This window comes from Centroberyx gerrardi, chromosome 24 (genome assembly GCF_048128805.1).
Source record: "Centroberyx gerrardi isolate f3 chromosome 24, fCenGer3.hap1.cur.20231027, whole genome shotgun sequence".
Classification (NCBI taxonomy): domain Eukaryota; kingdom Metazoa; phylum Chordata; class Actinopteri; order Beryciformes; family Berycidae; genus Centroberyx; species Centroberyx gerrardi.
This window is the reverse complement of record NC_136020.1, coordinates 23,363,968-23,376,433: the sequence shown is the minus strand read 5'-3', so window position 1 is coordinate 23,376,433 and position 12,466 is coordinate 23,363,968. Positions and strand designations below refer to the sequence as shown.

Genomic DNA, 12,466 nt, shown 5'->3' with positions numbered 1-12,466 from the left:
ACACACACACACACACACACACACACCCTCCTCTTCCGCTGCTAACTGAGGACACACACACACACAAATACATACATACACACACACACAGACCTCATGAGACACAAAGAGGTTTTTACTTACATACAGAATTACATCAATGCCATAATATGGTATCAGGCAGCTGTTTTTTATGCTAAATGTATTTGAAATATGTTTTCAGTTACTATAGATTTCTGTTAATTCAATTACTATTAGTATTACTATTTTTTTATTTGGATTTGGCTATTTTGATTAGGCAGCTACGGAAACACAATGAAAACTTTACTTCTATGTTAAAAAATACAGAAATTCTGAGCTTTTATTGGAAAACTTTAAAACTAAAAAACTAAAAAAACAAGCATCTGATCATTGTTAAGTAATTTCCAATAAGCAAATTACAAACATTTAAAATGTGTTTTATGTTACAATCACATATATCGTCACAGAAAACTTCACTTTGCATTTCCAAAATTTCAACTTGTCAGGAACTAAGAAAAACAGTGTTGGGTTTTAAAAGAGTTTCCAAGAGGTCCGAGAATTTTTCTCACCCTATAGAGCAGGAGTACGCAACCTGTTTCATATCAAGGACCCTAATCCAGTCCACATTAGAGCTACAGACCCCCATTTGATGAGATTTTGTCTCTCTGACCCAAATCTGAGAATATTTTTATTGTCAGATATGATTTTGTCCAGAATCACATCACTGTCTGTATTGCAGGTAGAGAGATAACAGAGAAACTATGATCAGAACAATCATTCTTCTACATTCTCTAACTGTTAACTTCTTCTAAATGAAATAATGCTGAAGTTTAACGATTCATCAGTTTGCTGTGGACCCCCTGGAACCCCCTCAAGGACTGCTCGTGGTCCCCGGACCCCACGTTGAGAACCACTGCTACAGAGGAACGATGTGATCCTGTAACTGAAGCAAAAAACATGAAAATCACCACTGATCACAAGGTTTTCACACGACAACTGCAAATATTTACCATCTGTGTTATTTTGTCTCAGAAACGCTCGCTGCCCTTCGGCCCAGTTACGCTCTCTGTTGTGAAAAACAAAGTATTTTTTTTCTCTTGGCTTCCCTGAACGCCACACCTCCACCTCACAGTCTGCTGTTCCTGTTTGGATTCTGGGAGTGTCGTGTTTCCATCATCTGAACCCCAGGTTTGTGTTTTCATCTATAAACTAAAATCTTACTGTTTTGGCTATAATTTCAAACCATGAGGGTCATACAGAAGCCCTATAAGCTACAGGACATAGTGTGGTTGTGATGAAAATATTTGTTTGATTTTCCACAAATGGGACAATATCAATGGAGAGTTATGGGGGATAAGTATGTTTGTTTTTACTGCAGTTATCTATTCTATTCCATTTTATTATTTAATTTGTTGTTTTGGGGCAGCAGGTTTGAGGGAGGATGTAACGTGAGACACCAGCTGATAAACTAAGATCCAAACTCACCTCATGAAGCTGAAGTTCTAGTAGGGTTTGATCAATAAAGGTTTTGAAGGACGATACTGTTAGTTTTAGACTGAAGCTGCTGATTATTTGCACCAATATTCAATATCAATATCCACTCCCGCAGGTCATAATTGGCAAAAATTACCTGTGGTGTCCCTCAGGGTTCGATTCTGGGCCCAATCTTTTTCTCCATATGCTGCTATATTTTTCACAAACATGATATTAGATTCTATTATGACATACTTCTCTGTAAACCCAAGTGTTATGAAGCAGTTGGTGACGTCACATGACTGGGTTTCTGGGTAGAAGGTAAACTCACGTAGCCAGATCTCCGTGTCAAACTGACGAAGGTCTGGAGAACTTCTCGTCAGGAAATGTCAGATAACGAGACCTTGTGGAGCCAGAGGAGCCGTTTGATTGGCTCAGAGTTTGAAAACACACGACACCTCTGGTTTGTTTTTCTGTCCGGACAGAAACTATTTTCCTTCATTAGTTTAGTGACACTAACGCTAAAAAATGGATGAAAACTTTGACTTGAGACTTGCTTCTGTTTTGCCAGCAGTTTGCCCTCAACATTGAGTAGATGAAGCCTTTACAGCGTCTTAGCTCCAAAACTGGGATGGAATGGCTGCTTGCCAACAGGCTGCGGTAAAAGATTGACTCATCAAACCTGGTTGACAGCCTGTGATGCATTATGGGAGACAGAAATTTGTAGTTTCAGTAGTCAGTAATGGTGGAACAGGCAATCGTTCTTAAAGGATAAGGCTGGTGTTTTTTAATGCATTTCTTACCGTCAACAAATCCTATGAAAATAACAAAATCAGCAATGAATTTGTTTTGCTAACAAGTCTCGTCCATGTAGCCGGTGCCCAGTGCAGCCTCATGTCCCAGCAGCCATAGAACTGCATTGTATTAAAAACTATTAAAACCCGTCACAGAGCCATGCTGCTGCTCTGCAGCATATTTCATCATCACGATGCACCGGGCTGGACGACTTTTTCCTCAAACGACTTAATAAGCCGACCGATTTTGTTATTTTCATAGGATTTGTTGGCGGTAAGCAATGCATTAAAAAACACCGGCCTTATCCTTTAAGGCCAAAGGGACTGAAGCTGCTGCTGGTCAAAGTTCAGAGGAAGACGTGAAAATAACGAGTGGGGAATGTTCTGTAGGAAACACACAGGTGAGCAGCGCCAGGCTCCGCCCCTACAGCTGTTTTATTGGTCCACAGAGGCTCCGCCCTTTTCTAACCAGCTGTTGAAGGAGACTGGCAGAAGGAGAGCATGTTGACACCTGACAGCAGCAGTTCCTCATGCTTGGAAAGCTTATAGCATAACAAAATGATTGAAAATGAGTCATAGGAGGAAGTGGCTAAGTGGTTGTTCGGCTAATTAGCTTGAAAAATGCTCCTGGAAATGAATTCATATCATCATAAACCTGATGGAGTCACTGGAAAGACTGGAAACAGCAACAGAGCGAAGACTAAGTGGTGCTGAGGTCAGCGGCCTCCCTCGGGGCCGCAGCAGGATCTGAAAAAGGCCAGGGGTCCTTTAAATATGCTGCAGGGAATCGGGGTCGTGATCCCTGTGAAGAGATTTTCTTTTTTTAAATCTGCTTTTAGTTTTTTTTTTAAAATCTGCTTTTAGCAACTCATTTCTGGAGACTCTTGAGAGAAGGATTAGCAGTTTAAACCACTACCTTGGTAACAGTTTAATGAAAATAAAACCCTTAATCCAGTGTTAAGAGAGAGCAGCGCTGCCACAGAACACCACAGAACGGACTGGAGGAAGACTTTCTTCACTGTCAAGTTACTATTGATGCAAATAACATCTGTATGCTAAATGACAGCTTTTAAATGTAACTATTTTTTTGTTTAATTTCTTTCCCCTGTGGTACCACTTTAATATTCCTATAATATTCCTATAATAATCCTATAGAGACTTACAGTGTGTCTGTGGTACTCAATAGTAAGTTTACTGTGACCTCATTGTACTTTATGGCATTTTTATCTCCTATGGTACTACTATAATATTCCTATAATATTACTGTAATAATCCTATAGGGGGTTACAGTGTGTCTATGGCTCTCAATAGTGACCTTATTGCACTTTATAGTATTTTTAATCTCCTATGGTATTGCTATAATATTCCTTTACTATTATTATAATAATACTATTAGGGACCTATGTTTTTGTTTAGTAGGTGAGACCAAAGGCAATTTTTGTATTGTATAGTATTGTATTGTTTAGCACTCTATAGTAAGGTTTAAAATGACTTCATAGTATTTTATAATATTTTTTATTTCACTTTAATATTCCTATAATAATCCTATAGAGACTCATAGTGTGTCTCAATAGTAAATGTATAGTGACTTTACTGTACTTAATGGTATATTTTATCTTCTATATCACTATAACATTTGCACAATAGCGACGTATAGTTTTCCTGTGATATTTATATAATTAAGGCTTTTCCTGCCAAAATTCATTATAGTTTATTATAAGACTAAGTTCTCCTGTTGCCTGTTAACTCCATGTTTAGCTGCTTCTGGTGTTTTATTCCTGAATTCATTCTTTAAATTAGGGAAGTCCCTGTCAGATGTACACAGGTGTCACGTGACGCTTTTCATTTAATCCCATGGATTGAGCTCAACTGACCCAGATTAGGTTTGTTGTCGTGATGCGCGCGGCTTTACGCACGAAAAGCCCTGCAGGGAACATGTAGTGTAAACCTAAACCTGCAGTTTATCTGACACAGTCTGGGATCATAGTTTGAGATTAAATAAGAGTAAAACTATAGAATACAATTTAGTATTTATTTATGTGTATTCATACTGGGAGCTGGCCTGGATCTCCTTGGATTCTTCTGGTCCAGAACAGTGTTGGGTGGCAACGTGATGCTCAGTAACGCGTTACAGTAATCGGATTACTTTTCTCACTAACGAGTAACGGATTACTAGTTCAATTCCAGGAATAAAATCACAGCTGAAGTGGTCAGCTGTCCTACCAGCTCCTCCAGATATCACAACTACAATGACCCTCGTAGTTTTCTTATGGTTTTGTCACTTAAATTAGAAATGGCAGAGCACACACACACACACACACACACACACACACACACTGGACACAGGGCTGTTTGGTTTCCTTGTTCACTCAGAGGAAACTCAGAGTTAACAGAGGAAGTCCAGGTCAACTTTGGGGGTGAAACAGAAAAGTAAAGAGTGTAATTACTGCTCCCAGGGATATATTATAAATAAAATTAAATAAAATAATGCATCTAATAGGCCTATGTATAATAGCCTAATACTTTATGTCTGACGAATTTAAATAAAATGTTCTTTATTATTGTTGTTATGATTTAGGCTACTGTTATTATATCAATGCTAACATTAAGTATAATATTGATATTGATGATAATAAAATAATAAGAATACCATCACATTTAATAACCATAATAATGCCATAATAATAATAAAGTGTACCGGTAAGGAGTAACGCGTTACTCTCAGTAACGGCCCGGGCTGGAACAGTAGCCGGGCAGCGCCGCCCCGCTCCGCTCCGCTCCGCCCGCCCGCAGCTCCACGTCAGACAGCGGCTGCTCGCTCAGGAAATTCAAACAGAGCCGTTCAGACCCAGAGACGCATCTTCTGCTCCAAGGTCAGCAGCCTGCAGCCTGCAGCCGGCAGCCCGCACACACACACACACACACACGGCGCTTCATTCTACCAAGGTAAAACACCATTCATTTATTTTAATGCGACTTTACCGCTGACAGCGTTCAGAGACGAAGCGCCGCCGCCGGTGATCTGCAGGATTAGTTGAGTCCCGACAAGACGCTTCGGCATTTTCGGAAAGCAGACGCGTGTATGCCGCGATTTATTAGAAATACATCAAGAACGAGGCTTATAAATCGCCCTGCTCGGCGGTTTAATGCGTTTTTATGCTGCGTTCAAGAGCCTGGCGAGGGAAACTGCAATGTGGCATCAACCGGCTGCGATGTGATGAGCTGCGGCCAAATCCTGGAGGGGGGCGAGTCGGTGCCATGCCCGAATTGTTAATTATTCATAATGTTGGACCCAGGCCGGTCCAAGCACCGGTTTAGTCCGTGTAGGCCGCGAGCGTTTTGGCTGGCTCCATCCGGTCCGTATCCTTACATCAGCATCATCATCATCATATGATAAAGCCGCGCGGCGCTGCTGAGGAATCACGCTGCTGTTGCATCACTTTTCCAGCACCGGGAGACCGTAGCCGTCCTGCGTGGAATATGTTTAGAGGTTTTCCCAGAATGAGAGATTTAGGCCATGGACGGGTGACAGTTTGCTCAGATCAGACTCTATTATTATCCAAGGATCTGGTGAGGAGTTTTTCCGTAAGCAGGTTTGGCACAAGCTGAGGATGTTTCACTCCTGGTCAGCTGGTGAGCTTTAAAAATAACTGCTGTCACATTCTGCTGGTTTCCCCTGTAAACCGGTCCCGGGACAGCGAGGGAGAGCTGCTGGGGCTTTTTGTTTAGTCTCAACAGTGAAATATAAGATGGTTTGCAGTGACTTTATGGCTGAGGATTCCCCCTCTGAAACAACACAGGCCTACAGTTGGAAGTGATTTCTTGAACTACAGCCTGTGTGTGTGATTGAGTGTCAGTTGTTCATTTGCCTCTTACTGGAGATGTTGTAACCACTTTGCATGTGCAACAGCCTCATAAGCATTTTGAAGGTGAACCTGCATGGTCTGTCAGTTAAAGTCAAAGTCAAGTTGACATGACAGGCAATCACATTGCGTCATTCCCAGATCTGTAAACTACAAATCATTTAAAGGTGCAGCATGTTGCGTTTTTAAACATCAATATATCACTGTCACATTACTTCGGTGTACTGACAGTTGGTCTCCTCTATCTCACACTGTGATATTGTTAGTTCTAGAAAGTGTTTGGCATCACATGGTGAACAGTCCGAGCCTTGAACAGTCAGTGAAGGCAACAAGATTGATTATGGAAGAACAAATTCAGCTCAATGGGGAAATAAACTTGTTGATCGGACCACCGAACACACAGCGAGTTCGCCCCCGTAGATCCGCAGCCTTCTCCCAAACTCAAAAGTCAACGTGGCTAACTGGTCTGTACAGCTAAAAAAAAAAAAGCAGAAAATGTCTATAAAATATGTCCAAACAGCTTGTACAGCACAATTCAAGTGTTTTGTAGCCTAACGATTGCACAGTGGGTCCAGAAGTCTGATATCTACCTCGTTATCGGGTGTTTTTTCCTCACTGACGATGCTCCGGTCGCCCTGCAGCGCTCTGAAGGAAGACTCAGCAAAGCGTTGTCAGTGAGGACGTTTTGGAAATTGAGTTGTAAAAAGATGTTGTCAATTAACGTCAGCGGTTGATGAAGTGCAGCCTGAGATGGAGCGACGGCGGCGAACTCGCTGTGTGTTTGTTGGTACGGACTTCAGTGGATCATGACTGAATTTACATTTCGGGGTGAACTATTCCTTTAAGATCTGCATTGTCTCTTCGTCATGTAGTCCTGATGAAGGCTTTCTGTTGAAACCTTCGTCCAGTTCATGCACCTTGGCTGTAAGGTGAGGTAGCAACAGTTTTTCTTGTTGTGTTGCATGTAGTTTTTACTCTGTAGGTATTCTAAACACTGTTAGGTTGTCATTGTCCACATTCCTTGTTTCTTCAAAAGCAGCGGCCTCCCTGGTCATGTGGGCAGGGACTTTAGTCCGGGGCTTCAGAGTGGCTTCAGGACGATTTCAGTTGGCCGAGCTATTGGTCTTGTTCTTCTGGTTTCATGTTTGCCAGTAGTATTGTTACTAAAGTCCTACATTTGTTTGTAAAGGTGAACTCAGATTCAGTTTAAAATCACATATGACACAGATGGATCGTTTCCTTTGGACCTCGTGGGTCTGAATGCATTTCCACTGCTGGCTTTCAGGTTTGGATCAGATTTCAAAATCCAAGACTTCCTCTCCCCTAGGGGAAGTTTGTTGTGGACACAAAACTGCTGCATGCAAACAACACAACATAATACAGTACGACCCATTGCACTGCACATACATGACAGTATGATACAATACAACTTACAATGATCTGTAAGCTACAAATCATTTAAAGGTGCAGCATGTTGCATTTTTAAACATCAATATATCGCTCTCAAATTAGTTGTCATACCTTGGTGTGATGACTGTAAACCAGAGAGTCCATGTTGGAGCTGATTGTTCTTCTCTATCTCACTCCAGTAGTATTGTTAGTTCTAGTGTTTCTCCACATTAAGACTACATTTCCCATCAGCCCCGTTGCCTCCTGCCCCCCACCCCTCCCCCTCCCTGAAGAGGATCAACATGTTGGAAGTGATTTCTCCATCTTCCTTTCCCTCCTTCCACCATCTGCTGCAGAAACTCTTTCAGCTTTAGCTCCGTTTGCTCTGGAAGAACAGAACCTCTTCCTGTTTTGTGCCGTAAAGCGATCCAGCAGATTGGTTTGTTTACAGTAATTATACTAATGCCTCAAAATGAAACTGGTAATGATTTATTGGTGTTAAAATGCTACACGTCGTAAATTAGTCTTTAGCGAGAATTCTCTCCAGCCAATAGAAGTTGTGTATTAGCATGAGAAGACGCTAAACTTTTACTCCTCAGTGTGTTTTGTTGTATTTTTCTAGTCTATATCCCATTCTTTGCTGCTGCAGTGACCCGATTTCCCCTCTGGGATCATTAAAGTTGTATCCTTCAAGCTGTAACACCTGTGACAGGAACATAAATACACAATAGGCGGCTCCATCATTTACATACTACATGGTACAACCTGTTTCTGCCTGGCTGAACAGGAACAGTTTGTCTGGACAGGGAAATGAACCGGCGGTTTATCTGGTCAGTTTGCACGTTGGGACTCTGTGAGAAACTCAGTAGGGGTTTCTGGCACAACTTACTTCCAAGGTGCATGGAGAAGGGGAAAAGGTCGAAAAAGGTCAAAACTCCAGCAACACTTGTAGTTTATAGAACAACTTTATTGTTGGACCAACGCGTTTCGGCTTGTGGCCTTCATCAGGGTCATCATGAAACACATTACAAACAACATTTAAATAGGGTAACAGAAAAAATTCAAAAAGGTAAAAAAATAAAAGACAACCAATCATATACATCCACACACGTATCAGCCAATGGGGTACCTACAAAGATGGGTTGGGTATATGGTCATGTGGCTTCAGGCCAATCGTAGTCCCAGATAGGGATGCTAATACCAGGCTAAAATACCAGGCTAAAATGGAATATCTGTATCGGAGATTTTACCCAAGACTAAAATCTGATACCGAAAGCCATGAGTAACATGTAAGAAATAAAAGCAAACTGTCTTGATTTTATGCATTTGTGGCACATAGAAGCCTGTATTTCTCAAACAGTGGGAAAAACAAGGATTTTATCTCAATAATTTTGTCCATTGACCCCAAACTAAGGAAGTAAGCCTGCACTGTTCAGTAAAAGTAACGGATCGGATCGGTACTCAGTATCGGCCGATACTTAAACTTTCATACTCGTAATCGGTATCGGCATTGATATAAGTGGCATCGGTGCATCCCTAGTCCCAGACTGGCAGAGAGGCAAGGGGAGTGTCCAGTAAGGGGCACGGGTGACACCGGTGACGGGACAAACTCGGCATGGAAAACATCGGCGGCATCTGGACCGGCTGAGTCTCACCTGTGTAGTGCAGACTGCTTAATTAAATGAATAAAGGCAGTATAGTCTGATGATTAATGGAAGAACGGCAACCCTGGGTGGAGTAAATTAGACGCTGCGTCCAGGTGGAGAGAATTTGTTTTTCGGCTCAGGGTTTCTTCCATCTGTTTTCTTACTGACTTTCTTGGGGGGAAAATTGCAAGTCAGACTCTTCACTTTTAAAGCAGCTGTATGTGTCTTTATGCCCCGTGGAAACTGTGATGGTTTCTTGGGATTTTGTTCCTTCTGAGCTTTAATATCTCTGTATTTTATCAGTAGACTTGTAGTCCAAACTATGACAGTAAACAAACTAATCTTCTGAAAGGCCGATTGAAAAGCAGTTTCATGAAGTTATGTTGACAACTGCTCCTTCTAGATTGAGTTATTTCATGGTGGAAGTGAACAGTTTCTCTGAATCGAATAAAGGGCAAAATCACATGTATGGCAAAGCTGAAATTGATGTCGTTCACTGTGTTATAGTTAGCATAGTGTTTCCTTGACATGGCGTGACTGACGCCTGTTAGAAATGCGTGTTTACAGGTCATAGCATATTTTCTCACCCTTGTAAACTTTTGGCATTGTTTCAGCTATTTGAAATGTTCCCTTCCGTGTTTATTTCCCTGAGCATGCTGATACTAATATCCTGAGATGATAGACTCATATTTTTCTGACTGTCACGGTCAACTACACATGCAAAGAGGAAAATCACCAGCAGCAATGTGGACCAGATGTTTTACTCAAGTGAACGAAAAGGCTCGTGGCTTTGTTTGCCTCCGTTTTCTTATCAAGGAGAAAATTAGTTTCTAAAGTTACAATACGTGTGAATAATATGGAGGAATACAGGCTGATTAAAGTGGTGATCTGTGAAATTCCTCTGTTTATATTCCAGTCTCCATCTTTGTCCCTCAGCCTCACTGTGGTGTCTCTGCACAGATCAGCTGTCAATCAAACAGTGTGGGGGCGGAGCTTGGATTTTCGTGTTGATGCAGTTTGAGTTTCTCTCTTTTTTGTCTGTTCAGCCATGGTGGCTATCACTGCTCATGCTAACTACCCAGTTCTTCTTCTTCTTCTGTTGATTTTAAAGAAACCGGAAACGTAAAAACATGAACTGGATATAGTTTGGATCACTGTTGAGTTAAAACAGAGAGAGAGAGAGAAGCGAGCATAACAGACATGTATTTATATGAAAATCTCACCGATTATTACTTAAAACAGCCAATTATGGTAATAGTGTGAGTTTGGATGTGTAGCTCCTTGATAAACACACAATTATGTGCAACGTATGTAAAGATTTCCAACAAAATCAAGTTATCCAAGTTCGTCTTTAACCGTCAGTTAGTCAGTTAGTGTCCCACATTGTAGACACTGATGATATAACCTGGCTGGAACTGGATGTGTGTTCAGATACGAGCCTCTAAGCCTTCATGTAACCGCCTCGCTTGGCACAAGAGGCATTCAGAGGCTGTGGTTTAGGTCAGTGGTTCTCAACGTGGGGTCTGGGGACCACCAGGGGGTCCTTGAGGGGGTTCCAGGGGGTCCCCAGCAAACTGATGAATTGTTAAACTTCATCATTATTTCATTTATAAGAAGTGAACACAGTTAGAGAATGTAGAAGAGTGATTGTTTTGATCATAGTTTCTCTGTTATCTCTCTACCTGCAATACAGACAGTCATGGAGTTCAAATCTGACAATAAAAATATTCTCAGATTTCCAAGACAAAAAATCTCATCAAATGGGGGTCTGTGGCTCTAATGTGGACTGAATTAGGGTCCTTGATGTGAAAAAAGGTTGAGAGTCACTGGTTTAGGTTTTCTCTGCAGTCCGCTGGTGGAATTGAATCTCTTTGTTTTGCAAAGAGTGTGAGTTTCATTTAATTTCCCAAATATTAGTGTTGTTTTTGTCTCAAGTCCTGAAAGCCGGGCTCAGAGCCTGTCCACACGTCAAAATGCTGAAACAAAAACTCATCTAGATGTGGAAGAAGTCTGTGTCTGTCCTTCCGTGACCTTGGGGGGAGGGGTGGGGTGGGGGGGTGGACAGGAGCGGCAGTGTTGGATTGGACGGGGGGAACGTGGGTGTTGGCGGCTCTTGATGTTGCCGGACGGACTTCCCAGCATTCCCTTGTGTCCACACACAGTTCTCGCTGTGTGTGTGGATCACAGCGACTTGAACTTTTCCAGAGTTCATCTTATTCTCTAAGGTTTCCTTTCACTAAAGAAATGTCTTGGAGAATCTGGTGGGGCGAGGACAGAGTTTCATCCCTGTCTCTGTCCGTCTGTCCGTCTGTTAGCAAGATATCTCAAAAAGTTACAAACTGATTGGGTTGAAATTTGGTGGACAGATCATTCTTGGCCCAAGGATCAATTGATTCGATTTCTGTAAAGATCCGAATCTGGGATTTTTGCCGTTAGACAATGTCGTTTTTTTTTTTTTTTTTTTTTTTGCTAGAACTATTGTGCTGCATTCATGTGCTGGTGGGAAAGTCCGACATCCGGGACTTCCAAGTCGGCTCCTAGACAGTGTTGCATTCTCATTTTCTATTTTGTCAGAAAATCAAACCTAGAAGTCAAACGATAAACAAACATAAACAGAGACTGACAGAATTGTTCAGCGCTGGCGGAGGTCTACGCTCCACCGAGTGCCTTTCTAGTCCTCATTGTGTTTCCGTCATGCTATTTGACCGAGATTCATCAAACCTCTTGAGGGTTTTTTTTTTAATCGAGGTTTCTCCCCAAGAATTTGCCTCGGGGGCTTCAAAGCGTCGAGGCTGACAATTGAGCAGAGAGGATATTAAGCTGTTGGTTTATTTTATGGGAAAACCCCCCCTGCCTTTAGCCTTTATGATCAGAAAGCAGCTTTCAAAGGGAGCCATTGTTTCTCTGTGCTCTTTCTTCTATTAAGAAACTCCGGCCAAGGGCAAGTGTGTTTACTGCATCGCTGCTGCTGCGAGATTAGCTGTCGTCTTGATAAGAGGAATATGATGTGAGAGGGAAAGCTGTGGTGAGGGTCAGTCAACATTTAGAGAGCTGCTGATTGGGTTAATGATGAACTGTTTTCTGTTTTTAACATTGCTCTGAGGTTACCTGAGAGGTGATCTTGCGTTGCCATAACTTTACGTCCCGTGAGGCCGTGTGTGTGTGTGTGTGTGTGTGTGTGCTGGTATGCTGGCAGCCACTGACTTTAGAGGTCACGGCTGCAGCACCTGTCTGTGTGGAAGACGTGTGACCGCAGCATCTCAAGTATTTTTGCTATTCAGAGTTTCAACAAACGAATCGT

General features: G+C 42.0%; 1 protein-coding gene across 1 annotated transcript in view; it reads left to right on the top strand.

Annotated features, from left to right (window-relative positions):
* Window positions 1-5,114: 5,114 nt before the first annotated feature.
* The window catches only part of LOC139917307 (monocarboxylate transporter 2), a 28,191-nt gene continuing 20,839 nt past the window's right edge, over window positions 5,115-12,466 (top strand). Inside the window, exon 1 of the mRNA XM_071906404.2 lies at window positions 5,115-5,213. The gene's annotated coding sequence lies outside the window, so the exon portion shown is untranslated. The remainder of the gene's footprint in view (window positions 5,214-12,466) is intronic.